The sequence below is a fragment of the Salvia miltiorrhiza genome, chromosome 6 (assembly GCF_028751815.1).
Source record: "Salvia miltiorrhiza cultivar Shanhuang (shh) chromosome 6, IMPLAD_Smil_shh, whole genome shotgun sequence".
In the NCBI taxonomy this organism is placed as follows: Eukaryota; Viridiplantae; Streptophyta; class Magnoliopsida; order Lamiales; family Lamiaceae; genus Salvia; species Salvia miltiorrhiza.
In genome coordinates, this window is record NC_080392.1 from 39,179,685 (window position 1) to 39,184,782 (window position 5,098).

The window sequence follows — 5,098 nt, forward strand, 5'->3', positions numbered from 1 at the left end:
AAACTCCAGAGATGACGGTTGGCCACGGAAGGACCCAGCCATTACAGCGTCATATTACTGCCGACAGAGTCGAGACGTGGGTACCTGTTCCCGAGGTGCCGATTTATGGTCCGATGATGGACACCGATGTCGAGGATGAGCCGAGCGACGATAGTGTCTACCGACTGATCGACGAGTACGAGAGTCAGGAGTCGGAGCCGAGCGAGGAGACGGAGCCGAGTGAGGATATGGAGGTTGACGATGCGACGAGCAGGATTTCAGAAGACGACGACTAGCGATCACGTGTATCTAGTAGACACGTACATACGTATAGATGCATAGTCGATATATACGTATATGTATATATATAGGAAGAGAGGCATAGTATAGTGTGTATGTGCATATAGTATATATCTATAGGTGCTTAGTACCTATGATGCTTGTATAGTTAGAGCATCATTATAGTGTTAGGACCTTTGTACATAGGATCCTACTTTTGGTAAAAGACCTCGAGAGAGAGGCAATTTTCCTTATATATATATATATACAGAGATGTAGATGATTAGTGAGTTCCACTACCTTTATCAGATCTTTGAGAATGATGATGTTGATGCTTGACGATAAATGAGAAATAGAGGTTGATGAGAATTACGAACGATGATAGACGAAAAATAGAGTAGACGAGAATTTTGAGAACTTTGAGATCACAAATGAGATATAGAAGTGAAGTAAGAAAAACGAGGATTTGTATTTTGTAATGACGAACGGTTAGTTTAGAAGTCGATAGTTATATAACTCTTTTTCCTTTATAGTATACCTCTGAGAAGAAGAGGGAACCGAAGGAACATAAACCGAGAAGAAGATGAAGAAGAGGAGCAGAGAGACCAACAGTTGAGATAATACGACGAGAGTTAGAGATTTCATCACGATTTATAGACACGACCCCAAATAGGACGAACGTGTTATGGAGACTTCATGGGATGCATAGATACTATTGACCAATAGTACTTTGAAATAGAGGTACTTTCACCGGGACCGCGCGTTTCATCGCTAGAGTAGTCATGAGAGTAGACTTATTGAGTCCCTATCCCACTTGGTCGTATTTAAATTTTTTCTGCATCCATTTGAACTCCAACAGGAGATGAACTATTTACTATTGAGAAAATTTTTCCAGATCCACTGTATTTGAGCCTGGCCCGTTTGTGTTGGAAATTTTTACCCCTTGCTTTAACAGTGGACAATATATTCATTTTCCACTTAGTGGATTGTTTCTACCTCCAGTATTGATTTATTCCTATCATATCGTATCTCAGTTTCATTCTAGATTCTGTTCTAGCTTTTGATCTTACCTTGATTATAACTTCTTCATTATCCTTGAAATAGCACTGGCTATTATGGAATTATTCCATTACTTGAGCTCGTCTTGTTCAAGATCAGACATTTTTATTCATCACATCCTAATCCCTACCACATCCGACAAGAGTTAGGATTGTCTAGGTAACTAGGATGGTATAATAAGAAGAGTGTTTGGAAGAAACACGAGTTATGGCAGCAGTCGTAGAATATATTATTACGGGACGAGCACAACTTTTCGATTATGGATTTTCTTCTATTAGCCAAGTATGTAGAAAGCTAACCAATTCGAGGATGAGAAGAAGTGATGCTAAGCCAGAATAGGCAACAGCAAATTCAAGGAGATCGAGATGACAGACTAGAGCAAATAATGTTTTCCACGATAGTAGACTGAGATGACGACTAGCATAGATGTAGCATCGTCGTAGTATTAGGGGATGTTTTATTTACGTTATGCCCCGCAATTAGTAAGAGTTCTCGAAAGAGAAAATTTTCTTATATGTCTATATGACGATGACCAGAGAGTCTCTATGCTTGAGTAGAGTTTTGAGCTAATGTTACATTGATAGACATGAAATATGTCTTTGACGATGAGATATGAGAATTGAGAAAATAGTATGATGTTGAGTAAGAGTCTTATGATTCGTGAGTTATGAGAATTAGTTCTAAGGTTGATATATGTTCCCTTAGACTTTTACCGAGAAAGAAAAACCGATCGAAGAAAGAAATAGAGTTGATGATATGAGATAAGGCAATAAAACCGTAGCTGAATACGAACGTCAGTTTCGCGACTAGGTCCGGTGTGCCACATATCGAGAAGAGATGATTGAGAAGATGTCAGTTTTGTTTCAATCAGGTTTGAGACAAGAGGTACGAGACGATGTAACGAGTCAGAGTGCGGATATGTGTACTGAAGCATTAAATAGAGCATTTGATATAGAACTGGCAATGCAGCCAGAGAACGTGATTTGAGCTTCAGCACCCAAACGAGTTAGAGCACTCAGACGTGCAATCCATCCTTTCCTGGATGCGGGCAAGAAGAAAAGAGAAAATGGGACGACCGAAGTCAATACCCCAAGAAGCCGTGGCAGAGTCATGATGCGCCACCACAATATCAGAACCGAGACGAACGGCTTTAAATTGGCCCAGCTGCCCCAGCAGCAGTTTTTCAAGGACCGCGAGGGTTATCGCTTTGTCGAAGAGCAATAAATTACATCTGAGAGAATGCAAGATGAGAAAGAATAGCAATTATACCTGCGGAAGGATCGGGCACTACTCGAACCAGTGTCCGAATCGTCAGCAAAGTGAAAGCGAAAGACGACCGATTCAGTTTCGACCGCAACTCAAAGCAATGGAGGGAATCTACCGCTATTTCCACCACAGCGACAACAGCCAGCCTATCGACCGCGTCAGTCAGGAAGGCAACTACCAGCCCCGCAGGCGAATCGACTGCATCGTCGTGGGCGTATCAACCGCATCGCCAGAAACTGTTCGCGCTTGAGTAGGAAGCACCGGACAAGAATAGAGGAAATTCGTTAGATATAGGCGAGTTGAAAGATGTGCCCATAGTATGTTTGTTCGACACTGAACATAGAGCTTGCTCCACAACCTCTAAAGAGTAGCCATACCCATAGACAGAATTATTACGGTTTTATCCGTATGCCCTAACTTAGAATTTAAGTTAGAATCGATTAAGCTCGAGATTAGAAATCTGAGACTGATGCATATGTGGTACTTGGATATAAATGTAAGGAATGGACTGGTTAGAAGAAAATCGTGCGAAGATACAATGCACGGAGAGATGAATATATTTTCAGCCATTTGGCCGAGAATCAATTTCCTTCATTGGTATTGAGAGAAAATGGAAGAAGACGCTGATTATCTCGGCGCTGCAAGCAAGAAATCTCTTGCGAAGAAAAGATACAACTGCGTACGTTGTATATTTTGAACCAGAGAGATGAATTCGAGGCAAACGTTGACGACGTACCAGATGTGCGAGAGTATAAAAACGTTTTCCCTAAAACTTTACCGGGTTTTCCCCAGACCGACAGCTTGAGTTTACGATCGAGTTAGAACCTAGCGCCGTACCGACGTCAAAAGCGCCGTACAGAATGACCCCCACAGAGTTGCAAGAGTTAAAGCTGCAACTATAAGAACTTCTAGATATGGGTTTCTTTTCGACCCAGTGTTTCACCATGGGGAGCACCAGTTCTTTTTGTTAAAAAGAAGAATGGAAACTTGAGGCTGTATGTCGATTATCGAGAGCTGAATAAAGTAACGTTGAAGAATCAATATCCGTTACCCCGGATCGATGATCTGTTCGATCAACCACGAAGAGCAAGCACCTTTTTATAGATTGACTTGAGGATGGGATACTATCAGCTGAAAATACGGTCGGAAGATATTTCCGAAGATGGCATCGCGTGTGCAATATGGCATTACTATAAACTCAAAGATGTTTGGAAAAAAAATGCCTTTCGGTTTGACGAATGCACCAACTGTGTTCATGAATCACATGAACCGCATTTTTTTCGCGAATACTTAGACAAGTTTGTGTTAGACTTTATAGACGATATCCTGATTTACTCGAAGAGTAAACGAGAACACAAAGAGCATTTGAGGATCGTATTGGAAAGATTACGAGCGGAAAAGCTGTATGCTAAGTTTAGCAAATGCGAGTTTTGGCTTAAAGAAATTAATTTTCTTGGCCATATTGTTTCTGCGAGAGGAATTGAAGTAGACCCAGCAAAAGTTCAAGCGGTACAGGAGCGGAGATCGCCAACCACACCGCACGAGATTCACAGTTTTCTGGGATTAACAGGGTATTATCGACGTTTTATTTACGGCTTTTCGAAAATCGCTAAGCCATTGACGCACCTGCTGAAGAAAGAAGTCAAGTTCGTTTGGACGAACAAATGCGAGCGAAGTTTTCAAGAGCTGAAAAAGAGGCTCACTATAGCCCCAGTGTTAGCTATTCCAGAAGGGGATCAAGAGTATGCAGTTTATATTGATGCATCGAGAAATGGTCCAAGATGTGCACTGATGCAAGAGTGAAGAGTTATAGCGTATGCTTCGCAACAACTAAGATCACACGAGATGAGTTATCCGACGCATGATTTAGAATTAGCAGCCGTAGTGCATGCTTTGAAGATCTGGAGACACCATTCCTATGGAGCACGGTGTGAGATGTACACCGATCATGAGAGTCTCAAATATTTCTTGAGCAAAAAGATCTGAACATACGACGAAGAAGATGGCTAGAGTTGATGAAGGACTACGATTGTGGAATAAATTATCACCCTGGGAAAGCTAACGTAGTAATTGACGCGTTGAGCAGAAAGAATCAGGGAGAGTTAGGATTTCTCCTTACTCGAGAAGAGAACCCAATCAAGGAATTCGAGAAGATGAATTTGGAGGTGGTAATACCACCACAAACGACAGAAATAATAATTTCTGCGCTGAACGTTACCCCTGACTTACGATCGAGACTAGTCACAGCATAGAGAGTGGATGAGAAGATGGAAAGATTACGAATAAAGATTCGAACCGAAAAAGAAGAGAATTATGAAGAGACGACAGATAATGCCTTTTTGTTTAAAAGAGAGTGTGTATACCCGATAAAGAAGAGCTGAGAAACGAATTTTCGAGAGAAGCTCATGACACCCCTTACACCATACATGCGGGCAGTATAAAGATATGCCAAGACTGAAACGACGCTTTGATAGGAGAATAAGAAACGAGAGAGGGCATCTTTCGTAGAAAAATG